Genomic DNA, 27,928 nt, shown 5'->3' with positions numbered 1-27,928 from the left:
ACCATAAGATTCCTTATTACATGTCTGTAAATAGTTCAAGTAAGCTAATTCCGAATATGAAACACTTCTGCTCCTAAGCACTTTAGATAATGGTCCTCAGTCTGCTTATAAAGTTTACTGCGAAGGATTTTCTGCTGTCAGAGAGGAGACTGAGAAGTTTCACAGAGTTGCCATGTGCATATGACTGATGTAATTTCATATAGTTCTGAGGTCTAAACAAGAGGAGCTAGAGATGCTGATCCCAGTCTGAGAACAAGAGGAGGTAAGAGATGATTTAGTTCAAGCAGTGTTTGGGCCTCAGAGGATAAAGTGATGGCTAATTGCATTGAGGATGGTGGTTTTCCTGTTTCTATCCATACAGATGTCATTCACATCTGAAAACACTCTCCCACACACCCAACTCATGGTACTTGCTGGTCGATACACAGAATTAATCACATGTATTAATTAATTAATGCAAGCCATTAATTAATTAATTAATTAATGCAAGCCAGTGGCATGTTCATTTATCTCTCTAGGAGATGTGTGTCATTGTCCACTAAAAAAGTTCTTATTCATTTTTATGTCCATTTGCCAAATAAGCTATTTTAGGGAAACAAAAGAACTTTGGGAGGATATTAGGATCTTTGTCCTTGGCTGATGAGTTTTTGGTTGGCAACAAAAATAGTAGATCCAATTTAAAGAAGCTATACTTGAAGCCTGGTTTTACAAAAAATACCTTAATCAATATATCAGTTATTCTTTAATTAGAGAAGCAGAAATACTATGGTGTATGTTAATATGAATATGCCTTGTGTATAGACAGGACATATATATACATATATATATATATATATATATATATATATATATATATATATATATATATACATTCCGGGGCTATATATTGCAAAAATAATAGATAGATAGATAGATAGATAGATAGATAGATAGATAGATATGATAGATAAATTGATGACAGAGAAATAAAAGATGAAAAATTATACAAAGCTCTATTTATTGATACACATATTGATATACAGTTATATTAACAAGGACAAATTCTAAGAAATACAATATTAGGTGACTGTCATTATACTATAGAATAACTATGAAAACTTCGATATCTGTGATATTCTTAGGAGAGGTCATCTTTGGAGACACTATTTTATGTATAGCACATCATTAGCCAAAATGCTTTGTGATATATTGGTCAAATACCAATGCAATAGTAAGAAATGAGTTGAATGTAGAAATTTGCTATTACAAAATTAAGATATAAAAACTTAATGGTTGCTAAAAGCCTGTTTCCTTTGAATTTTAGTTGAGAACTTCCTTGGGTCAGGAATTTGACAAGAAGATGGATGTTAGGGGCAGAATGTCAAGAACAAATTAGAACTCACCAGCACATGTTGAAACCCACAAGGACAGAGTGGGACCTATCTCAGCTGTCCCTGCCTCTACCCATGATCATAATCACATGTTGCTAGTGAGAAGTTAGTGCCTCTCATTATTGAACCTACCAGCTTCCCCAGACACTGAATTAACTAAGAGGTAAATCCAAAGGTGGAGAAGTTGCAGGCCGGGCAGGTGTCCTACATCCAAGAAGTCAGCATTGGAGCTGAAAATGAGATTCAGAAACTTGGCAGAGCCACTTGAGATTACACAGTGAGATTACACAAGATAATATGTATTCTGTCCGAGTCCCACCTCCCAGCTGTCATGTCCAAGAATGTTTTTTACAGTCCACCTTAACCTACAACATAGAGCAAAGGGAGTCATGAAGGTATGTTCTTCATTATAGCACCAGATTCGATGCGTAAGTTTCATTAAATTAAAAGTCAGTATGAGAATTTTAAAGAGATGGTAGTATTTCCATGTTCACTGTTTACAATAAAGGAGATGTAGTAACAACCTATACATCTTTTTATGGGTGAAGGGAGGGTCTGTGATCCCAGAACGCAGGATATTTATGTAAGAGGTTTGTGAGTTAGATGATGTTAGTCTTGCTTGTGTAATGAAATCCTGCAGTGGGGGGAAGGAGAGAGAGAGAGAGAGAGAGAGAGAGAGAGAGAGAGAGAGAGAGAGAGAGAGAGAGAGAGAGAGAGAGAGAAAGTGCTATCCCAAGTCCAGTCATGTGTCACTTCACCATCATTGTGGGATTATCATGAGGAGGTTTATAACAGAAAGTGGTGATAATAATCTGAAAGAAACACATCATTATACAGTTCATTACTGACCAAAAACTTAGCATACAGTGCATGAATTTTCATGCTTTAGTACATTACTCAGCCTTTACAAAGAAGGAAGTATTCCCGTGTTCAACGTGGATGAACTTTCAGGAATTAACACTTAGTGAAATAAGCTAGCCACCAAAGGACAACATTCCTGGCATCATCTAAACAATGTATTTTAAAAATAAGCTAAATACACAGAGGTAAATACTAGGATAAAGGCTGACAGGAGTTTTTAGAAAGAAGAAAACGGGGAAGTTAGTGATTAACTATCATAAAGATGTAAAATGAGTAAACTCAAGGACAAGACTATTTACATGGAGCCTACAATTAGCAGTACTGTGTTTAGAAATCTGTTAAGAGGTTCAATTTCACATTATGTGGGATTATCACAAGACAGAAGAAACAGATTAAACATTAGACTGTCTTTTCTCTGGAAAAGAAAGTGGTCAAGCTATTATAAGGATGGGTATATCCTGCAATTGTCCTGTACATTTCTATTTTGCGTTGATTTCTTCTCTTCAAGACTTAAAACTATTTTCAGTTGATTGATATTGCTCATATGGTTTAGAAGTGAGTTCTAGAAAGCAACAGACAACACTTAAGAATTTAGAACATTTGCTTATCTGCACAAAATCAAGCCAGTGAACACCCCATCATGGAGGGGAGGGGTTTTGTGAACTCCCACCTCCAGTTGAGGACTATTGCCACTTGATGTTTTTAGGGGTTTTGTCCTGCCCCGTCCCACAGCCATTCAGTCCCAAAGAATCACACAGAGGTCTACATTAATTATAAACTGGTTGACCTGTTAGATCAGGCTTCTTATTAACTCTTGTATCTTACATCTTAACCATAGTTCTTGTCTATGTCAGCCACATACGTGGCTTGGTACCTTTAACCGCGAGGCATCCTCACCTTTCTTTCTCTGCCTCTGGGTTATGACTGCAGACTGAACCTTTCCTCTTCCCAGAATTCTCTTGTTCTGGTTGCCCCACCTATCCTTCCCGCCTGGCTACTGGCCAATCAGTGTTTTGTTAAACCAATACAAGCAATAAATCTTTACAAAGTACAAGACCGTTGTCCCACAGCAAAAAGCATGGCCCCTGGTATGTAGACCATGCTCCAGTGGATGGCCATATAGCTATGAATATGTGAGCAGCAGGAATTGGACCTGGTAGACTTAAAAAAAATTAAAAAAAGAACCAAAATTGAGGGCAGGGGGTTTGACTCTGGAAGGAGTTAAAGGGAGGAGAGGGGCTAGATACGATCAAAATATTCTTCACGCATGCATAAAATCATCAGAGAATTACTAAAATTATATTAAAGGTTTTTAAAATTTCAAAACTTTGAAGGTAATCTATAGAGAACTGCTTAAGAAGTAGTGTGCAGATGGAAGGAGGCCATGGTCAGAGTGCAGTGTTCTGCACTGCTTGGTAATGGTGGTGCTTTACAATAGTCTGCCGTGTAGGTAGGAGAGGGCAGGTCCAGATCCCTAAAGGAGGGTTACACAGACAGGCCACCTTGAAAATTCAGGGACCATCGATAGACTTACATGGCCGGACCATCGACTTACATGGTCGGACCAAGTCAAACGGGCAATTCAGGGAGTGAGTCAGAAGAATGAATCTTTTGACATCTTTCCTGATGCTCTCCATTGGCTAAACAGGAAAAGAACCAGAGGGCAGGAGATCCCATGGGTATTCTTCCAACGGAGACAGCTGAAGGAAACAGAACGGAAAATGTATGCAAAAGAGCAAATGGAGAAGATTCGGCAACATAAAACCATCAGTTGCCACACTGAAATTAGAAGCATCTACAAAGGACGTGGGCTAATTCTGTTATTTTAGAGGTGAAAAAGGCAATGTCCTGAGCGAGTGTGATTTACCACAATAAAGATCCATTAAGGACCAGAACACCTTGCTCATTTCATGTTCCTAATATCTAGCACACTGTCTGGCTCATAGTAGGTGTTCAATAAATGTTAATTTCACAGAGTTAATGGAATCAAATTGGATTATAGAAAGCAGGGAGATCTAAGCACCAGCGTGCCGATTGGTGACTGTACACCACCACCTCCAGATACCGTTTTCATTTTCAAACATCAGATGGAATAGAAATTGAACAATATAACTTCCCTTCCAGCTCCCTCCCCCACTGTAAGTGATAAAAGTCAGAAAACGGGGGGGGGGGGAAGAAAATGAAAGTGCCTGTGTGATTTACCAAATGTGTAATTAGCCTCCAATTAGATCTGAAGAGGCTGCAGCTCTGTCCTGTTGAATCTTTTAGCACCAGGCATATTGAGTGCTTTGTCATGCCTTCACCAGGGCACAGTAGCCAGCCCGGTGCTGAGCTTTCTCATGTTTGGAAAATGAATCCATATTTCTAATGCCAGTTTTCTTTCTTTCTCTCTCTCTTTTTTTTAACGCTATTTATAAATGATTTATTGGGGTAGCAAATCAGATCACGATAAGATAAAGCTTTTTAGAGGTCGTTAAAGAGTTTGGGGGAGTTCCTACAAAGACGCTCTAGTGTCGCATTGTCTGGGCGATAAGGCAACTTAACAATTTATGTCAAAGTTTGCAAAATGTGTTTGTCTGATAAACAGTTTGCTCTGCGGGCATCAATCATACTTGCTGTCTGCGGTGCGTTGTATTTTTCATGAAGTGAACTTTAGTGACTTTGCCCATCTCCTATTTTTTTTTTGAGCTTCCAGTATGCTAAAGAGAGCTCCCCACTTCTCTCTGCTGGGCAGCCTTCCCTGATATCTTAACAGAGCTGCCTTAGTCCAGGGTGCCAATGTGGGCAACCTCAAGAAGCACGGGAAGAAAGGAAGGAAGGAAAGGAAATCTTGCAGGGTCTGTGTCACTGAAAAGAGAAGAGACAAAGAGTCCTTGGATGGATCAGGACAATAGAAGCAGTGGGACTAAAGAGATGAAGGTGAGGGAACGGAACGCACGCTTATCTGTGTGTGTTGCTAGGAGGTAGGAGGAGCAAAGAGCTGCAACAACATTTTCTGAGAGTCTAAGTACTCACAAGGGTGAAGGGCTGGATACAAGGAAGAAACTGGGTGCCGGTCTCAACTCAGGTCTGTGCAAAATGGAGGTAACAGCACCTGTCTGCACCGCCATTGTCATCTTGAGAGCAGACACCAGAAGGCAGCTGAGGCCATTTTATAAGCAAAGTCACGGTGCAAATATAAGCCATTGTGTTAAGTGTTGACTCGGGCGAGAGAACGTATTTATTATTCTTCCATAATTAAAAAGTAGTGAAAATAAGATAACCAAAGACCGCGGGACAACTTGGTTCATCTACATTCAGCCTTCTTCCAGTCTTACCATTTCAGAGGTATTTGCAACTGCGTATAAATCACTTCTCAAAATTGCCCCGGGCTGAAATGATATTTCTGAGCGCATGTTAAAAGCCTATAAGTGCTTCTGTTCTCGAACAAAGTGAAATCAGGTTACGTTAATAGAAGTATTAATTAATTTGCTCTAATTTTATTCAGCCGAATTAGCATTATTGAAAGTCTTTCCCATCCTTGAGTACTCTAAAGTGCATGAGGCTTTTGAGACGGGAGGTGGGGGGGGGCTCCAGCTGCAGCACCTAGGAGTGGGTATGGGGGGGTTATTGTCTAATTTGGAAACCTGAGCTGCTACTTAGAAGTGCTGTGGGGTGTGTTGTAATGAAAATACCAATCCACATTAGCCACGGTTGCCATAAGCAAAAATCTTAATATCTTCGCCAAACCTACTTAAGGTTCATGTAATAAACCTGCATTCCTAATTTTATTAGTGATGTGCCAAGTTAAGCACTGTGCTGGCCTTTGGACAGATGTGTAGCTTTGACTGTGCTGCATTAGTGGTGACTGACAGGAGGGCATTGTTTTATAGGATGCTATTCAGATAAAAAAAAACCTGCAGGGTGTTTCTGTAATGTTGTCACTTCAAGTCCAAACAGGAAAGAAGAAATGTGTATTAAGGAGGACTGTTCATTAGCTTTTATGAGTTCCATCTAGTGCAGTCAGACGTTTCCTTATAAGGAAAGACATGCTAATGTACAGAGACAGCATTATCTCTACTCCAGGTTTCAAGGGGAAGAAAAAATGATCCATGGCACTGTATGACCCGAGAAAGTTCAGCAAGGTAATATTCAAGAGCACTTAGATAGAACAGTGAGAGGCACAGAGCAAAACACAGGCCACTCCTAGTGTCTGATAAACAAACTAAATACATAAAACCGAACTCAGTTTTTATCATTCCACAAGGTATTCCATATGCCTACCCCACACACACATACACATACACACATACACACATACCACACACACACACACCACATACACACCACACACACACATATGCACACACATACATACACACACTCACACATATATACGCACACTCACACACATACCCACACACCACACACACACACATACCCACTCACACACATACCACACACACACACACCACACACACCACACACACACATACATACATATATGCACACAATACACACATATACACACACTCATACACACACACCACACACATACATACACACATTCACACATATACACACTCACACACATACACATACGCACACACACCACACACACAGATACATACACACACACACAAAATACCTTTTGACCATCTTCTCCCATATTAACCAGAACTTTCTTGCTAGTGGGGTTTTCTAAATCATTAACCGTTGTTTTGTCAGCTTGTATAAAGCAGAGACCTTTTGTATCACAAGGAGAAACATCAGTGCTTTCTGATTATTGTGGACATAGCGCTGGCCTTCCTGCTGGGTTTTCATGGGGAAGGCAAACTGCCTCTAGGTTATTAGGGACTCTGTTATCTCCAGAAAGGTTTTGGTGCAGATGTGGAGTCTAGGGCCTCACTGTACCTCACTGATAACAGCTGGATGACTTTGTGAACAAAGACCTTAGCAGCTCTCCTGATTTGGTTACAAATTCTCCTTAGACACTAAAGCCAAGGTCTATAAATATGCTTTCCCTAGGACCTATGTAGATCATTTGGGCCGAATGTCAAGTTCATTAATCCAAATCTTGCTCCTTCTCTATTTTCATATATATAAATTTATACATACATATATAAAAAGAACAAGAACTCCTTGAACTCTCTATTCTCCTCTGGGACCAAAGACAGGATAGTCACATTCAGGGTCGATGGTGTATGAAGTCACCTCAAACCCTTGGTGTAAGCTTAAAGCTCCAAATGAAAGATCTTCCATGGGTATCTTAGAATTCATGTTAAACTCATCTTTAAGACATCAAACAAATGAAAGTAAACAATAATTATGATCTTGTTCCCATATTTAACAAACAAATATGGGATCCCTATAGTTTCTGTGGAAACTCTGGGACAAAGGGACAGTTTACAAGAATACTGTGAGGTTTTTCACCATAAGTTTTGTAATTTGTCTGAGTGGAGCAAAATATCCTAAACATCCTTATTATGTCCCCTCCTCTTTTCTAGGAGTGTATTTTAATCTTAGTTACCTAGGCAATGAAGTCACAGGTTAAATAATGTGTGCAAGTTCCATAGGGAACAGCTGCCAACAGCGGTCTCTTCCACAACTCATGTCCCCTAAAGCAGGCACTCTTCTCTGGGGGCTTCCAACCACTTTAGAAACTCAGATTCAAAGAATATGAATTGGTGATGAGCTGGGATATTTCATGGTCCTTGTGTCCTTAATTTGTTGGAATATCTGCCTATAAAACCTGACTTTTCCAAGAACTATGGGTGGAATACCCCAAGGTGTTCTTGTATCACCCAGGGACAGGAATCACTCACAGTGCCCCCCCCACCTCTGCTTATGAGGAAGGTTACATAGAAAAACGGTTTCTGGCATTTGGCAACTTCCTAAGAAGCTTGGCTTCATGAAACATTTTGAAGAGAAGGAAGGGCAGGAGAGAAAAGGTCTCTTCAATATATTCTTTTGAAAATGTTACATGAGACCAGACAAGTCGCCTGTTTTGCTTATTGACTTGATTACATTTAAGGCAGCATAGCCTAAATTTACTACATGCAGATATTATTAATACAGGGTGTGAAGTCTTAAAAGCCACCAATGTACTCGATACCCTTTGTCAAGATCCTTGCCTCTGTACTGTTTGTTTGGTACAATATTTATGTTAACGTGTGCTATATCTGTGCATAAACACACACACACACACACACACACACACACACATATCTGTTACTTTTCTGTTGCTGTGGTAAAATACCATGAGGGTAGAGGAGAAATACTTATTTTGGATTACAGTTACAGGGGGATTATGGTCCATCATAGTAAGAAAGACATAACAACAGGCAGGAAATGTCGGGAGGCAAGAGCACAAAACTGGTTAATCACATTTCATCCACACACAGGAAATAGAGAAAGAGGGAGCAGGAAGTGGGACCAGGCTATCAAACCTCAAATCCCAACCCCATGATATGCTTTCTTCAGAGGAGGACCGCCTATATTATATAACTCTCCCAAACAGTACAACCAAGTGGGAACCAATTGTTACAGTATGTCACCAGGCTTATCTACGCCTCTGCATATTTTCATATATGCACAAATATAAGCATGTATGGTGGAATTCAGTGATGAAAATAAATATGATTGCCATACTGGCATCAAAATATTGTCCCAGGACCCTACATTATAACCGGTTATATTGTTTTCATTTCTCAGCACTTTTGTAGGTATTCAAATCCTTTGACTCCAAAGCAGAAATACAACTATCTGAATTCTGGTTTGAAAAGCAGTTCTCATTGCTATACATTAATCTTGTGGTCTCCCCCTTCCCCTACTCCCTCCTCCTCTCTCCTTAGCTCCCCTCTTCTGCCCCCTTCTTCTTCCCTTCTCCTTCCCTCTGCTCTCTCCCCTACTCTCATCCTGTCCTCTTTTTTTCCCTTCTTCTTTCCAAGTCCCAGATGCCAGATGAGCCTTCTGTTCTCCTTCTCTGCTTCATTAAGTGTGCTGGTTGCTTTTTGGAGTCTGGATGAAGTCACATGGCTGGGATGCCATCTCTAATCCCATTTTCCATTTGTATATTGGATTTTGTTAACCACTTTTTAAATAAAAATACAGCATGATTCTAATGTACTAAGGAGTTCCAGGGATAACCATATAATCTCAAAATGGTGCTGATTTTGTTTATGTGCAGCATAATCTTTCACAGTCCTGTGTCTTTATTTGAAGCATTGCAAAGTGGATTTTTATGAAAGTATTATAAAGGACTCCTTGTTTCTCCATAACAGATCTGAACATTAACTGATCAGAGTTCAGATAAATAGTCTTTACTCTCCATTAAAATATTAAAAAGCCTTTGGTAGGAAACTGGTGTAAAGATCCTTCATTCTTGTTTAATGAACACTTGTTGGCAAGTATAACACTTTAATAGCTTCATAGAATGAATTTTCTCTGTGCATCCTCCATTTCCCTGTCAGACACTTGTCCAGGTGCTGAGAATTTATTGGGGGAAGCATATTTTTGCTCATTAGTTTTGTATTTGATTACAGAACAGTAAAATATGAACCGCCAGGTCCCCGAGGCATAGCTGTGTACACGGAGATTAGTAATTGCATGTCATCGTGTTCCATTGGAATTTATACGGTCAGATGGGATAGGTGCTTCTTAAAGAGGTTTAAAAGCAAAACAAATTTGTGTTTAATCTTTTTCCAGTTATAGTCTTTCTAATGGAGAAAAGCTCGGGCTGTACCATATATTTTAAGCAGTTTTAATTTTTTTTTCTTTTCTAGTTCTTTCACAGTTGAAGCCGATCAGATTTTCATGCTTACAACTAAGAAATCAAGGCCTATAAGGAAGATATGATATAAAACCTGTCAACAGAGACCAGCTTTGCCCACATTCCAGCAGGCACGGTGATGGGGGCTGATGATAGGTGTAGACAAGCTTCTCCATTCCAATGAGATGCTTAAAGACAAAACAGAAGTTCCAGGCTGATCTTCAAGAGACACCCAAGCACCCAGTCTACAAAGTGAGGTTTTCATGAAGATTGTTGTCTGTCCCCTTATACCACATCCAGGCTTGCAAGCTGAGCTTGTAAATTTTTTTTAAAGTTATGCCTCCAATGAGAAATTATCATTTTGTTGTTTTGCTGTATAACAATAAAAAGGAGCCGTATTAAATCAGTGATTCTGCTTTAGACTGCGCTCTGGTTAAGCGGTGCCAATCACGCTATGCTCTTTTCTATAAAGATGCTCATAAATGCAGTTTCCAAAACAGAATCTAATGAGGTACTTAATGGTCACAAAACTGGCACATTTGATAATTAATGTTCCTTACTAGGTTTTCTGCTGAAGCAGCATGGTGAGAAACAGTGGGGTAAGTTAACTGAACACATCTTTGAACCATTAGTTAAAAATTAAAGTACAGAAAGAAGTTTAAGGCCCCTGCTTTCTGCAGTGAATGAACATTAGACATCCTTCCAGAACCAACCAAAGAACTGTGTAAAAAGGAAGAGCCTCTTCTAGGAGAAACAAAGCAGAAAGCCTCTTCTGTACATAGTGGGTTTCTGGGGTGGGTGGGGGTTTCCTGTGAATTGTCTGTCCATATTATTCCACTCGAGACGGTAAGCTACTTCACATCCAAGGTTCTGAGTTCAGATGCACGTGCAGTTGGTTGAGCACATTTGTGAAGACACTTAATCAAGCGTTTTTTCATTGCATGTGGCCACCAACTCTGTACACAAATTCTCCTATGCAGACAAGAGTAGGTACTGAGGCTCAACATAGCTAAGTCCATGTACTTTGTAAATACGAGGCCACCCATGAGGATACAGCTGTGTATAAAGAAAGAACTTAGTTGCTCTTTAGGTTATGCATTCTTTAAACAAAACAAGTCTCCCAGTGGCATTTTCATGCCTTTGTATATTGTACTTTGATCACATTTACTAACCACCACCCCCCCCGCACGTTTCTATCTCAAGTTCCTCCTGTTTCTCATGATGCCCCCCCCCCCGTTTTTCCCCAAACAGAAATATCTTGCTTGTTTTAAACCTTGATTGTCTGCATGAGGGAAAACATACAGTATCTGTCTCTCTGAGTCTGGCTTAATTCATTTAACATGATGATACATCCATTTCCTGGAAATGACATAATTTCATTAGTCTTTGTGGCCATGTAAAAGACCACATTGTTTGCATCCACTCAGCTGTTGAGAGATACCCAGGCGGACTCCCTAACTTGGCTGTTGGGAATAGTGTTGTAATAAACATGAGTGTGCAGGTATCTCCCTCGTGTGCTTCGATCAAATACCTAGACGTGGGTTAGCTAGATCGTGTGGCAGTTGTACTTTCAGTTTTTGAGGAACCTCTACACTTATTTTTATAGGCACACTAATTTACACTCCCACAAACAGTTTTAAAAGGCTCTGGAAAGGCTAAGCCCATGAGTAAATTTGAAACCATCGTCTGTTATTTATTTTCCACTAGGTAGAATTGGCCTGATGTAGTCTTGGTTTTCTCGTCTACAAAAGCCTATGCTGTCTCGCAGCATAGAAAGACTAAAGATGTTTTTCCCTCCTAGAACAAGTATGTGCACACAGGCACGTCTACCACCCTCCAAATAATCCAGCAGAATTCGCACTGGAGAACCAGACCCCTGGGTTTCAAAACTCAGCATCCTTCTCAGATGGTTTTCTGTCTTTTATACTTATGAATTACTGAAGGCTCTTGCTCACAGAGCACAATGCAAGTCTAGACGATAGCGGATACTCAACTCTTCAGATGTAACATATGATTTTATGAGTGCTTTTAATAAAAGTATATTAAAGTCCTAGTCAACCCATGACTCTAAGCCTTGCTTTGAGTGGGCTGTGTATGACCTTTTGTAACCATTTGTAATAACTGTGTACGAGATTCTGTCGTTTAAAATGCACGCAGAAAGTAATTTCTCTTTGCCCCCAGTTACTAATCACGGAATCTGATTTGGGGTATGTGGGTGTAGGTGCAATTTTTAACATTATTTTGAGTAGTTCAGGTGAAATCACTTTTTAATGGAGAACACTCTAGATTAAAATAAAAAAGTAGAAGTGGTTGAGGGAACAATGAGACCTAAGATCTTTGCTAAATGGTACTTTAACAAAGAGGAGATACCGTTCTCTTAAAACCACCACTCCTAAATTTTTTTCCCCTTAATTGCATCAGCCTTTCATGGCAGATGGACCATGTTTGTTTTTTATTGTTGTTGTTGTTTGTAAGTTCCCATTGACTTCAAAGGGGACACGCCTACTAAGAATAGTGTGCATCGCACAACAGAGATTTAAGGGATTTGAGGGACTCAGAAAAGCTGAGAGATAATTGAAGGCTCGCAGGGGAGGCATAGAAAGGATCAAAACAGCAAAAGGAGGCTCAAGCAGGATTGCAGGGACTCCAGAGGAGCTGAGAGTGGATCAGTGTAATGAACAGAGGCTAAAGCAGCCCTCACCCCCACCTCCAGTCCCTCAGTGGCACATGAACAATCAGCAGGGGACAGAAAACAAAGAGGACACAAGGACATCCTGAGAATGCTGAGCTCTTCCTGGGTGACCTCATATTTCCCTATGGACAGATTCAATTTTGCATAAGGGACTCTCATGCCAGGTCACAAATTCGGCCACCTGTTGAGTGTCTCTGTTAGGCAGGCCAGTGGGTACTTCACACTTAGTATGGCTGAGTTCTAATTAATCACCTCTTCTCTCCTGTAAAGACTCACGTGTGAGAGTTTCACAGAGAATTTCCTAAGTTCTGTTTCCAACGTAGAATATTCAGTTCAGGTCTCTAAGTCACATTCTCCTGTTAAATCTCTTGCTTAGCTACTTGTGTTGAAATTTTGGTTGCCTGGCTTCTTTGGTCACCTTTGTTCTATACCCCCTGCGATCTTGTAGGTCATCCCTGTATCTTACCAGGGCCACATCACCACAGACATTCTGGCTCTGGTTTTGTTCCTGTCTAGAAAAGAATGGATTGTTTTACTTAATGCAAAAGTTCATCATATTCCAGATTTCTCCTGCAAGCACACCTTTGTTATCTCCTAACCCTGAAGGGCTCATTAATTATGCCTCCATATTTCTCATCGTCCATGCAGCGTGTCTTTTCTCTCACTGTCATTTTCTGTGGATTTATTATTTCTTCAGCCCTTGCCACAATCTCCTACCTGCTGTTCTGGTTTACATTCTCAATCCCCTCCTCCCACTTATGATCTATATGGTGGTCCTAAATAGAAGTGAAATTCCACCAAATCCACTTTAAAAATATTTAGGTATTTCCCATTATCTTTAACAACAGAGTTAAAAATCCTTAGACCTGTATGTTTTTCTTCTGATGCTATCTCATACCTTACTTCATGTCATCTTCCGACATTCTTCATCTCCTGTGTCACCCTCCAGCTATACTAAATACTTGAATCTTGATTCCAGGTTAGACTATCTCAGCTATTTCATATCTCTTGCTTTTGATGTGTCCATCTGTTGGGCCCTCCCCCCCGCCAGTGTTAATCTCACAAATACCTTCTCTTCATCAAGACTCATCCAGGTGTATAGTCTAAGGAATTATTGGCTTTCCAAGAAACTCTTGATTTCAGTCTCGATAGTCATGGCCAAGCATACTGAAGACATATTTAAGGAAGGAAGGAAGAAGAAGGAAGGGGCAAGTACTGAAAGCACATTCTATCGCATACTGGAAGCGGGTTATAGGTGAAGCATCACAGTCAGACTGTGATGAGGGGGAAGTCGAACTCAGCGAATTAAGCTTAGAATATCTATCTTTTATAGGTCAATGCACTTCAGATATGAAGTCAGATGAAAACCTGTGGGCTTCCTAATAAGGAGATGGAGCTCTATGAAGCAAATCCTATAGAAGTATATTAACTCAAGTAAGCTGCAGAATTATTGTCTTATGCTTAGGGATAACTGGATAGCTTAATAAAAACGGGCTTTTGCCATTGACAATGACACTGGGATTTGCTTCCTCTGCATATACTGGATTTTGGCGATCCAGTCTGTTTGGACTCTCACCTTCCCTGGACCTGGAGGGAGGGGGGAGGAACTTGAACTTCCCACAGGACAGGAAACCCTGACTGCTCTAGTGGATGGAGAGGGAGGAGGAGAGGGAGTGGGGGGAGTGGGAGGGTGTTGGGAGGAGGGGCTGAAATGGAAACTTTTATAATTTAATAAAAAAAAAGATTAAAAAAAACGGGCTTTTGAACACAAGAAAGTAGATAAATAAATAGTAATGAGGACAAGGGAAAATAGGAGTTTAAAAATGGCCAAAACAAACAAACCAAGCAAAAACAAAAAACAAAAAAGCAAAACAAAAAGCTTGCAACCAGGAGACATCAGGCATACATTAATGAGTCCATCCAACAAAGCTGAGTTATTGCTGAGCCCAGTTGGCCTGAGTGGCCACCCCCTTTGTAGTCACTGCCATGCAAGGTCTGTCACACTGGGACCAAGTAGGATCTGGCCCCTTCACACTACAGTCAATGTGAATTCTGTTAGGAAGAGGGTGTTCTTTGACTCCTTTTTTTTTTATTTGTTTATTTTATTCAGTACAGCCTGGAGAGCAATTCTCCCAGTGTTGTGCTCTGCTCTGGTTAGACCATTTCTTACTCGTTTCCTTCAGTATGCATCCCTGATACCTGCAGACTTCCAGCATTTGTGAACTGTTAAGAAATCCCCACCAATTGTTGCTTAGTCAGCCCTCTCTTCACCGCACCCTGAACCCTTCTTTGTATTCTAGGCCATTAGTGTTCTAGGTCTTTCCCTATGTCAAGCTTGACCTCTTTCCCAACTTCTACAGAGCCTCATTCAAAGAGATAACTCTAGAAGATGGCCACTCAACAGTGTGGTGTCCATCAACAAAGACCAAAGTGGGCAGATTGATACAGAAACACAGGCCCTCATTCTCTCTGCTAGAGGCATGGCTGTACCATTTCTCAGAGGAAAACGTGAGAACTCCTCCACAAAGGATAATATGCTCCTCACTTGGGTCATAAGCGTCAAAACTTCTATCAATAGAATAGTCATATTTTATGGCTGTAGCTCCCCTATCTCTACTATACCATGATAAATAACTTTAAAAGCTATTTTAAGGAGAAAATAGAAGTGAATACTTGAACACAATGTCATCGACATAATAGTTTTAGCAGATGGGTGAGTAATCATAATGTATGTGGGAAAACTCCTGGCCGCAGGCTCTTGCCCAGGTTGTCTGTTTACCTGGGTTTTTCAAAGGGAAACCCCCTGAGGAGTAATAGGAGACAGTACATGTTTTCTAGAATTTGTGGATTTTAATCCCCTAAATTATACTCTACTCCCCCTCCCATACCACCCGTTAGTCAAGATTCTCTGCCAGGCTCATTACTCTTTAGAAAAGAGCTAGTGTGAAACTCTAGGAAGCTTCTGTCACCTTTCAGTTAAGATCTGTGTTGATACGTGTCATCCCTGGCTTAGATTCATGATTAAATATAATCCCCTCCCCAAGTCACACCAAAGCATGTTGGAAGAGAACTACAGAGGAAAACGTGAGGAGGTCTGATTTACCGAAAAGCCTTTCAGCATTGACAGCCCATGCAATTCTCAGACATCGGTCCTCTTCTTTCTTTCTGTTGCCACACAAATCTCTGAAGTAGGTTGCTCTTCTGGGTCCACAGTGGAGTGTACAGAATATAGATGCCCAGACCTCTTTGGCTCTCTGTGGTGGTTTGAAATGACCCCCATAGGGAGTGGCACTGTTAGGAGTTGTGACTTTATTGGAGGAAGTGTGTCATTGTGAAGGTGGGCTTTGATGGATCCTATGTTCAAGTTACATCCAGTGACATAGAGTGCTTCTGCTGCCTGCAGACCAAGATGTAGAACTCTCCGCTCCTTCCCCAGCATCCTGTCTGCTTATGTACCATCTACTATGATGATAATAGACTAAATCTCTGAATTGTATGCTAGCCTCAATTAAATGTTTTCCTTTATAAGAGTTGTTGTGGTCACGGTGTCTCTTCACAGCAATAGAAACCCTAAGTAAGATACTATCTTATTTTCAACTGTATTTAGCAGTTTTAAATTTGAAATCAGCATTTCTGAGTTTAAATGTTGGTCTAATCCATTATAAACTATCTGTTCCCGGGAAAACACTTTAACCATCATAGGCCCTGGCTTTAGTTGTAATATATATATATATATATATATATATATATATATATATATATATATATATATATATATAATCTACTTCAGAAGACAGCTGAGTAGAAGGATATGAATTGGTTAGTGGGAATCTCTCCTTGCCTCTGCAGGTTTATGACCAACAGTCTCAGCTCTCACCTTTAGTCTCCAGTGCTACGACTTAGATGTATCACCCTAAGTAATCCATGTATTGACAATGCGATAATGCTGGGATTCGATGCCTTTAATGACTAAGCTGTGAGTACCACTCCCTCGTGAAGGAGTAAGATCTTCACTAGACTATAAGCTGCCTGGGTTGTTCTTCAACCCACCTTATACCATATGAGACACAAGAAGAAGACCCATCTGTTTCTTGCCCCTTGGTATGAAACTTCCATCTCTCAGAGTTGAGAGAAGTAAACTTCAATTCATTGCTAAATATTTTGATTACAGTTATTTTAAATTTCCAACAACAAAATACAAACAGATTAAGACATGGGACAAATCTACTCTGTCCATGAAATTATTAATGATTTTTGGTACATTTGTTTTGAATATCAAATCTTCATCTCTGTGTTACATACCCAGGTATGTTATGGAATCTTTTTGTACACTGTGAAGGTGTGTTTTTGTCAAAGCAACTTTTGATTAACTTAATAAAAGCTGAATGCCCAATAGTTAGGCAGGAAGTGGTTAAGGAGAACGTCTGGGTAAAGAGAGGAAAAGAATAATTGGGGCACATAGGAGATGCTGTGGAGATGCACAACAAATTGAACACACAGAATGGGAGAGAGGTAAAAGCCATGTGTCAGAATGCAGATTTAAAAATATTGGTTAATTTAAATAATAAGAGCCAGTGGGACAAGCCAAAGCCAAGGCTAAGCTTTCATAGTTAAAAATAAGTCTCAGTGTCGTGATTTGGGAGCTGGCAGCCCAAGGGAAAATCCTACTACAAGGGTATCTTGAGAATGCTTTTGAAAATTGTATGCAAAGCACTGTGGTTTTGAAGGATCACTCTGCCTAGCTTTATTTAAATAAGCTATTGTTTAGCATAAAAACTAATATGTTGTGAGGTATATACTATTTTATGTTTTTAAAAGAATATCATAGGAAGTAGAATCTTCTTCTCCATCCTCAGACAAATGGGTTGTTTCAGTACTTACAAAGGTGTTCAGTCATGCTACTCATTGAATATGCAACACATTAAATCATTTCTGAAATGTCTAAATTATTTTAAAAGAATTGATTTGGAAATTACCAAATAATTTTACTTCCTACCCAAATTCAATGGTTTGCTATCTGGAGCATTCAGAACAATTTCCTGAAGCCAGTAATTATTGTCAATTTTTCTTTCTCAATTTTGACCTATGACCAAGCTGATAAAGGTACTATTTATTCATCTTTAAATAAACAGATAACCTCTGTCTTGATGGCTTTGTTCAAGAAGACAGAGCAGTCCTCAGACTCAGGTTAAAGGGCAGATCCTCCACTTATGTAACAGATGATTGGGAAAGACTCTGAGTCTTCATCATCTCATCTACAAAAGAAAAGTATCCATTCTTCATGAGTAACCATAGTGATAGACAAAGGTTAGCCATGAAGGATTCAACACCAAACCCAAAACAAAATCACATATGTCAGAGAAGACAGACCAAACAAGAAGATGATAATGTGTCTGGTGGTAAGAAAATACTGTACAGAGAAAATTGTGATGGACTAAGAACAAAGGGAAGTGTTAGAGAGGGCTGTAGTGAGCTTCTTTGCAAGCTGGGACACCGCTGGCTTTAGCTCTTCTTTCATCCAGTGTCTAGAGAACCAGATAACACAATGAAAACAGAAGTTCTTGTGAATTTTGCATTGATCATGGGAAAGGACTACTGAAATGGTAAAAAACAAAAAACAAACAAACAAACCAAAAAAACAGAAAGAGGGGAAAGCTGACCAAGGAATTAATCAGTTAAACACGGAGGAGATAATGCAATTTTTATCTTTAATGGAACATAACTGTGCTTGAATCTTGCTTTGATATGGATGCCCAGGACCTCTGTAAAGTGGGGGTGGTACACATCACCCTCAGGGAAGGGCCCCTGTGTGTTATTATGTGGTCTTTCTTGTGAGAGGGTTATTACTTTGTAGAAGCAGCCAACATTCAAGAAGTGGTATGGTGGAAATTCATCTAATTAAGCATGAAGGCTGCCCTCTCCCTGCCCTTTAGCATCAAAGTATTTTTGTTGTTTAGAGTTAGATAGTCAAACTTCTCCACTGAATGTTGTTAAGTATTTGCCCTCTTCTTCCCTCAGTGAAGACTATTTCAAATAAAGACAATGTTTCTTGTGGCTGTTCAGTTATTGGTGAATGAAATTAAAGTCACTTCAAAATGCAAATAGATGGATATTTATATTATATCCATTGGGTGGATGGAGGAGAAATAACATGCAGATGGGTTGAATATGTCCTTCCCTATTCCATGGCCCAGCCCTTTCGATCAGCTTAGTAGTATAGAATCTGTCACTTCTGGCTACAGAGGGTTTTCAGGGTAGGATGTCAGGAGAATGTTCTGAAGGATCTTGCTATTCTATGACTCCATAGTCACCTCTTGTGCAATTCATCCCCACTTGAAACTGAACAGAATCCCATTAATTATCACTTCAGGTAGTAAACCCGTTTCTCCTATGCGGAGGGAATGCTGCAATCCAAGTCTTTCTTTTTATCTGGGATCACCAAAGGGTTATTACAGATGGTACTGAACTCATAAGAATAATTTGAACATTGCTACAACAACAAAGCATTCTGCAGAGGTATAACCTTGTTTTTCTTTCAAATCCCTGAATAACTGCGAAGTCACATTGCTGGCTTAAGTGGGCTAGCTCTTCTTTCTCTGCTGCCTCCAACTCTAAAAGCAGGTATTCAGTCTCTGGCTTTGAAAGTCAAGGCAACGTGGTGATTGACTGTGCTGACATAATTGTGTTAATGACAGGACAAGGAGTCTACATTGTTAGATAGGTCGCTTATCATCACTATTTATTTAGTTGGCTCTCCCAAGTCTGAATTATACTGTTTTTAGACATTGTGGTTAGAGCCAGTCATTTAAAGTACTTCACTGTTGAAATGACTTTCTTTTCTACAACTCTTTTAGCTGTAGTTCAAGAGAAGGGGAGAAAAGACTTCCACGCCATCATTAAACAGGGTTCAAAGTAAGCCCTTGGTGAAAGATTTGAAGTTTGTGCTCTTAGGAAATGAAATCTTTGATCTCAAAAATGATTAGTGAAAACATTTTTGTACACAGGCCCATTTTTTAAAAAAATCTCATGGTCAAGAAAATACTGTGATTTAATCTACATAAAACTCTTTTAATGCATCATGGCAACCTGTGTTGCTGGGATCTGAAACTGTCCAGGAACCTCTACTCAAAGTCGAAGGAAGGAACTGGACATTCAGCCATTATCATTGGCATCAGCACTGTTGACCTGACAGAAGCATCTTATTTTATAGTACTGCCATGGTGTTCAGGAGGATGGCATTTCAGAGTTATGAAATTCTCATGGTCCCTCTTTTCACATGAAAGTTATGGGAGAATTAATATTTTTTAAAAATGAAGAAGCAGTCATGAGTTATTGCACTGAGTTGTTGAAGCAGCAGGCGATCTCCCAAGCCCTTTTGTGGAAATAAAAGTCATGGTCTTTGGGATGAGAATGAGGAGAAATATTCGGGCAGTCAACCCACAGGGTGAACACACTCGAGGTGGACTGTCAAAATGGATGGCATGTGCCGAGGTTAGACCTGTTGCACAGACACTCCGCAGACTCGGAGGACTGGTTAATGTGCTTACCCCATCTTTGATTGTGCTTGCTTACATTTGAAAACAGTATTTAGTTATCACTTGCCAGCCACAGTTCTTGGCTCTGGAGTTGGGCATGAGTGAAGACATTCCTCTGTCAACGTGAAGCTTCCACTGACTGGGAAAGACTGGTGAGCAAGCACGTTCATGAATTCTGAGCACTGGGAAAAGCCTGGGTTTCTCCAGGATCTTCCTATGGATATAGTTGATGAATAACAAGGTCTGCTCAGCCACTCTCCCATATTTTGGTATCTACAGGTAAGGGGGTTGACTTTTCTCTCCAATCTTTGATATTTTCAGATATTTTGCTTTTGCAAATCTGGTGAGAGATTTTATAGCAAAGGAATCCAAATGTTTCTGTGTTCCTAACTAGAGAAGATGAATATCTCTGTCAGTCAATGGTTGGTGTGCTATTGGTTGTAGCCACTCTCTTTCCTCCTCCGCCTGACTATGTCACCTGTTCCTTTCTTCTCTCACTTTCGGCTGTAACGCTGCCTTTTGTCCTTGCTTTGCCGTGGTGTCTGATATTTGGTGAACAAAGTTTTTCCATTTGTGTCCCTTTCCTTCCTTCCTATTAGTATCGAATACTAGGGGGAGAGTTTCCAACACCAATTTTCTTCTTTTTCTTTTACTTGTGGATTTAGTATTGAATTATTTTTTTCCTATACTCAAATAAGAGATTTCCCAATTTGTTGTAAAAGTTTTAAAGTTTGCTTCCACATTCAGATATCTGATTCACCAGAAATGGATTTGAGTGCTTATTATTAAATGATAATAGTCAAGTTTTAGGAGGCGGGGAGATAGCTCAATCAGAAATACTTACCATGCATATGTGAGAATGTGAGTTAGATCCCAAGACACACACAGAAATTTGTTGAGAGAGCACACATCTATAACTACAGGAGTAGATCCTTGGAGCTCATTGGTCAGCAGCCTACCCAAATTGTTCTCCAGTTGGGCTCCAGGTTAAGGAGAAATCCTTGTTTCTAAAAATGAGGTGGGTGGCAATAAAGTGAGACAGGTTGTTTACCTCTGAATTTGTATGTGTGGGCACACACATGCACACATACTCAACACATTCATACCAGCATACACATGCACATACAAGCACACATGGTGGGGGAGGGAGGGAATAAGATGTGGAAGGAAGAAAGGGACATGGGAAAGGCAACTTTTGAGAGAGAGGAAATTTTTTTTCCAAGTGGTTACCTGACATTAGTGGATACACTTTGGGTTATGTAGATCTGTGTGCTCAGGGGTTTTTTCTAGAAAACTAACCACAAACTCTACTACATTGTTCAACACTGTCTAGTTCTAATTCAGCATCAGACTATGTTGATCTTTATAAGGAAACATATACTGAAAATGCATCTTGCTATAGCATGCCCCAACTTATACTTCCAAATTGTCTTGCTTTGCATATCCATATTTATTTTATTACTGCTTGTCAGATATTTGTAAAGTTTTTTTTTCAATTAGCTTCTGTTACTTAACATTGTGTTTTACAGTTCCTCCATTCCTTTCATGGCCTGATAGTTCACTTCATTTTAGTACAGAATTACTATTCAGTTGTATGACAGCTGTTTCCCCATTTACCTATTTAAGAACATCTTGCTTTCTTCTAGCTTTGAATAAATCTACTAGAAACATCCATGAGCAGGTTCTTTGTGTAGATCCATTTTCATCTCCTTTGAGTTGAAAAGAGCATGATTTCCAGTCAGAGGAGGCTTTGTAAGAAATTGCTACTGTTTAGCAAGAACCACCAAATTCTTCTCCAAGATGCTGCGCCATTTGCATCCCCAGCAATGAGCAACCGCTCTGGCCTTCCGTGCTCAGCAGCATTTGGTACTGAGAGCGTTTAGAATCCTAGGCCCTGTGATAGGTGGGCCCCAAATGATGACATCTGCCTATTTCCAGACCGGAAACCTTCTCTACGGAGGGTCTGCTAAGATCTGTTGTCCTTGTTTAGGTTTTAAATTTCTAAAAGCTTAATAAAATTAAGAAGGAACCATATTCACTCTTTTTTCTTCTTCTTTTTAGAACCATTTGTTTGTGACTGGGATTATCTGTTCCTTGGATGTTTGGTAGAAATGATCTTTATGATCAGTTGATTCTGGTGATTTTAATCTTAAGGAATTTTAACGATTTAAATGATTTGTTAGTGTGTCCATGTCTTTTCAGATTTCAATCCCCTTTTAGTTGGGTTTAGTATACTTTAATTCTCTCTAAGGTTTTCTGGTCTATTTAATTTTTTCAAATCCATCTGTAAAATATATTTTCTCCATTTTGCTGAATTTATTCTCTTTGCATTGATGTCATGAATTTATATCTAATATTTTTATCTATGGCTTGTTCTTTTTACCTCCAATTGATTTGCCACTGTATTGAATAATTGTAATCTTTATTTTATATATTTCTATCTTACTAATTTCTGCCATAATTTTTTAACACTTCCATTCTTTCTTCCTCTACTTTTCTTTTTTCTTTCTTTGGTTTTATTCTTATACTTTCTCTGACCTAGAAGAAAAACTGCAGGTTAAAACTCTTCAGTCTTTCTTCTCGTTTGAACATTCAAGATCGTGTATTTCCATCTATGTGATATCTTTGCGGCACTCTAAAAATTTTGTTAGATGATATTCCATTTCTTCTAGTTTTTGGCCACTTATGACCTTTTGGCACATTATTTAAAACTAAACTTTTAGCTTTAACACTGAATTTTTCAAGGTATTTTACATTTCAATTAGTAAGCCATTTTATTGTTGATCACATCATTAGAGAGAACTAATATTCAAGAAAATTGCCCAAATTTTTAGCAATAGTTTAATTTCTAAGTCGAGCTCCAACATCATCAGCTACAGTAATATTTTATTTTGTTTTACTTTGTTTTATTTTACTTTCTTGTCACACTCAAAACAAGCCAGGAACTTCGGTGATGTACAATATTCATTATAAACTCTCAGTAAACTGTTTGCCTTTGAAATTTTCACATCTCTTACGTTTAAGATGTTGTTTACACACACACGCACGCACACACACACACACACAAAATAAAAAAATAAAAAAAAGAAATGCCCCAAATGTCTTTTTAAATCAAAAACGTTTGTTTGATGAAACCCCAGTGCCATTTGCCCCTAATCTATGTGACCAAAGACATACTCTCTTAACCTTTATACCTAGTCTTCCTTACTAGGCTACCGAATTATTGTCAGATATAACTATTAATAATCTTAGAAATAACTGCAAATCAGAGCTTTAAAGTAGATATTACCTAGTCTTCTAGTTTAGTATTACCTTTCCCATCATTTGTGAGAGACAAGAGCTTCCTCTGTCTGCCCACCACTTCCCCCTGCAACCTAGCTTGCTATCTACTACTTTTTCTAAAGGTGAGAATGTTCTTTGATCAAGGGAAGTCTTTCGGACCAACCCTGCCACAAGAGTCTTATGGGAAGAAAGTGGGAGATGAAAGAAGATAACAGAAAGTCAGGAGAGAATTCTATGAAACCTGAACTGGTTCATTTTCTAATCCATTCATTCATCTGTCAGTAAAAGTACCTGCTCTGATAGGGTCATTCATTTACGTGAGCAAAGAGCCACTTCTGCCAGTGGTACCCTTCAGCTTCTTCGCCTTGAGGAGAAGTTGTGTGGCAATGTATTGAGCCCCAGTGCCTGCATCTTTTTTCATCAGTATCTTGCAGACTGATGACCATGAGCACTCAGCAAATCCAAATCGGGTGAACTAGAACCGAGCGGCTGCAATTATTCCATCGATAGTGTTTCTCCTGGATTCCAAGGTCAAGTAAAGACTGAAATGGGCAAGGCCCATCAATGAGAACTAAAGTCTTTGGGATTTCAGAAATAGCCAAACAGAAGAACATGAGACTGAGAACAAAGGGTAAATGGTATTACTAGTGGAAGACAACAGAATACTGACGTCAGTTAATGACTAATTCACTATTCACTGAATCTTTCTAATACTAATACTAAGAATTTATATACTAGCTCCTAAATGCTGTGTCTTCTTCATGCATTAAACTACTTAATATTCACAACTGCCTTGAAATGTTACCTCTGATCCATAAATGATACAGCTAAGGTATAGAAAGGTCAAAGGTCACATTTGCAGTTTGATGCCAGTTTCAAACTAAATCAGGTAGCCTTGTGACAGAGTCCAGATTCTCCCTTAACAGATATAGGGTTTCTTAAACAAACATGCTGTGTATGTTTATGGTTTCTGTATGAAAATACTGAAATACATGAACATATAGCAGTGTGCTGTCATGAAGGATGCCCCAGAGTTTGAATCAAATATAGAGCCCATCTCCTGCCTTCAAGATGACTACAGCAGGATTAAGGTGGTAGTTAAGAAAGATCTAACTAAAATACAGTATGGAAGTGTAGGTGCATAAGAACAAGAAGATATTAGAGCACCTAAAATCAAGACCTTCTGGTTGTACAGATTCCTATATAATGAAGCTAGATAAATAAATAAACACTCAAAAGTTCCTAGTCATGAGAAGAAATGTCTTCAAAAGCTCAATGTAGATCGTGAAGGAGAATCAAGGGTAAACCAAAGCAGTAAAGACTGATATGGCTCTACTGGATCCAGCTAGACCAGGATAATCTCTGCAAAGAAACAAAGAAGACAAACAAAATAGAAAAAGAGGAAACTGTCATAGTTTTGGCTTGAATACTATTCATATTAAGAAAAAAAACACAACATACAAAAGAGCTAGGAACAGGCAGACTGCAACATGTTAGGAAATGTTATACAGTTATATTGTTCAGTAATTGTTCATGTACGTATCACTCATGCTTCTTCCACTGGAAACTAAGTATATAAGTAATGTAAAAATGCATATGAATTTTCTTTATGATTATCTCAGAGAATAATAGTAATTGGGAAATATGGTTAGCTACTATTCTGTAGTATGGTTGGTCATATCTCAGGCACTTTGGTAACAGTTTTCAAGACTTTGCTACCGTCTACCTCTGGAGAAAAAAGTCATAAAACTTCCAAGATGTAGACATGCCCTAGTACAGTTTTATTTCTTGATGTAGTTTGGAGAAAGTGAATTTTATCCCCAAGAATCTCATAACCTCTTTATGGCCATTAGCATGATACCGATTTTCATGTGATTGCCAAGCTGATGTTATGTTTTGTGCGCTCCCCTAGTATTTATTATAAGGTTGAGTAAACCATACATTCTCTAGCTCATTATTTTCCTTGTTCCCTCAGAAAAATTTAAACCATCAGGGAAATCAATTATTTGGAGTACTTGTTAAAGCAATGAATGCATTTCTACTCTGGAATAAAGAGAAGAGAAGGCTTCCCCCAAGTGAACTGATTGTTTCTGAGACCACAAGATCACTGGGCTTACCACAAGAATTCACATAAATACGCCCTTAATTTTCTTTATTCTGATAGGGGAACCAAGGTTAAGATAAGTGTGGTGGTTTGAATGAAAATGGCCCCACAGGCTCACAAGGAGTGGCACTACTGGGAGGTGTAACATTGTTGGAGTAGGCGTGGCCTTGTTGGAGGAAGTTTGTCACTGGAGGTGGACTTTGGGGGTTTCAGAAGCTCCAGCCGGGCACGGTCACTCTCTCTTCCTGCTGCCTGAGGTAGAACTCTCAGCTCCCTCTCCTGCATCATGCCTGCCTGCATGCCACCATGCTTCCTGCCATGAAGCTAACGGTCCACACCTCTGAACTGTAAGCCAGCCTCAGTGAAATGTTTTCCTCTGTGAGACTTAGCATGGTCATGCTTTCTCTTCACAGCACTAGAAACCGTAACTAAGACGATAAAGAACTCTGCTCCCTGGTAGCCTCATGTATCCCGGTATGGAGAACATGACGAGTAAAAGCATCGGAGTTTACCTCCTTCTCCCAGAATATATCATAAAAAACATTCATAGATCATTTACCTATAAATATATGCTACCTTGATATGTACGTATTTATTACACCATGTACAATTTGTTTACATAAATTAACTAAATGCCAGAGAAGGAAAAAAATACTATTTTATAGCATCTAGTTTTTCTCAATGCAAATGTCAAAAGAAAGTCAAATATGATCATTCACTGATCTCAAATGCAAATGTCAAAAGAAGTCAATCATTCACTGATCTCAGATGATTTCTATGACATCCATAGTTCCTGAATGCCATGAGGTACTATCACTGTAGGTTCTGGGACATCTACTCTTAACAATGTGAGGTCAGACAGCAGTATACATGGCCTTAACAAGATATCTTGAAGAAAATTTGTCCATGACAGGCATACCTCCTTTGAGAAAGCAATTACTAGTCCTGCTTACTAGGATCTTCATCTTCCATAGAGATAACAAACTAAACTAGAATTCTCCTAAACCTCCTTTGGTTAGTGATCCCTACTCATATTAACTCATTCACCTAGAGTAAACCCTTAAAGAAATCTCTGTAAATAAATATTCAACCACCTTTGACAGTTATTTTCTTTTTTATTTTTTTTTAATTTCACTTTATATTTCAACCACAGTTCTCCCTCCCATTCTCCTTCCTGCTCCCCCACCTCCCTCCCAACCCACCCTCCATGCTAACTATCCTCTCGCAATAGTGGAGAGGAGAGTTACTTTCAAAGTGTTGCACACCAAATTTTATGTGCCATCTTCCTTCTCAGGTGCCCATCTACGGTTGTCTCCATTCATCTGAATACAACAAAGAAGTTATCATCTGATTTTAACCTATTTATCTCCCATAACAGACTATATTTTCCAAACCATTCTAGATGGTGACATCCTAGATGGTGGCATTTGGAAAAATAAAAATAAATAAAAAATAAAAAATGTTTGTTCTTTACTCATCTCAGGTTTGGTAAGTTTCTAAGACACATCAGTATTTCCATGTTTGGAAATGGTTCTTTTGTTATACTTCCTTTCACATTTTAGTGATTCTTCAAGGATATAGAGCTTCAAAAGTACATTTTGTGATTCTCAGAATAGACTCTGAAAACTCCAGAAATTAATTATCCTGAATCCATGTATGAAACCACCATCACTTAAAATTATATTTGCCTCATACATCAAATTATACATTCATTATACATGAAGGCCAGGGGTTAGGTTTGATTTCTCAGTCATTGGTGCAAATATGTATTTTGTGTAATTCTTGATCATTTCTTAAGTATATTTGTAAGAACATATAAATCTTCAAAGTACATGGGATACATCCTACTACATATTTTTATTGAATAAAAAAAATCAGTGGGTGATCGCATCCCTCGCAGTCCTTATTTCCTTTTTCATTTTCTTCATCCTTCTGCTCCTCATTTGGACCTTGGGGGGCTCAGTCCGGTGCTCCAATGTGGGTCTCCGTCTGTATCGCCATCCATCGTCGGATGAAGGTTCTCTCTGGTCTTGTCTTCTTTGCTCACGTTCTCTTTCCTTCTGCTTCTCGTTTGGACCTAGGGAGTTAAGTCCAGTGTTCTGATCACCCACTGATACAAGGGGACTGATCTAATGAGAGTTTACCAAGGTTAGTTGGACTGGGACTGAACGAGGACGGGATCCAACCAGATTCTCTGAATGTGGCCGGATTCTCTGAATGTGGCTGGCCCGGAGTCTTCCTGAAAAGCCATTAACAATGACACTGGGACTTGTTTCCTCTGCATATACTGGATTTTGCGGATCCAGTCTGTCTGGACACTCACCTTCCTGGACC

This window comes from Myodes glareolus, chromosome 17 (genome assembly GCF_982192425.1).
Source record: "Myodes glareolus chromosome 17, mMyoGla1.1, whole genome shotgun sequence".
Taxonomy (NCBI): Eukaryota; Metazoa; Chordata; class Mammalia; order Rodentia; family Cricetidae; genus Myodes; species Myodes glareolus.
The sequence above is the reverse complement of the archived record's forward strand: the minus strand, read 5'-3'. Positions refer to the sequence as shown.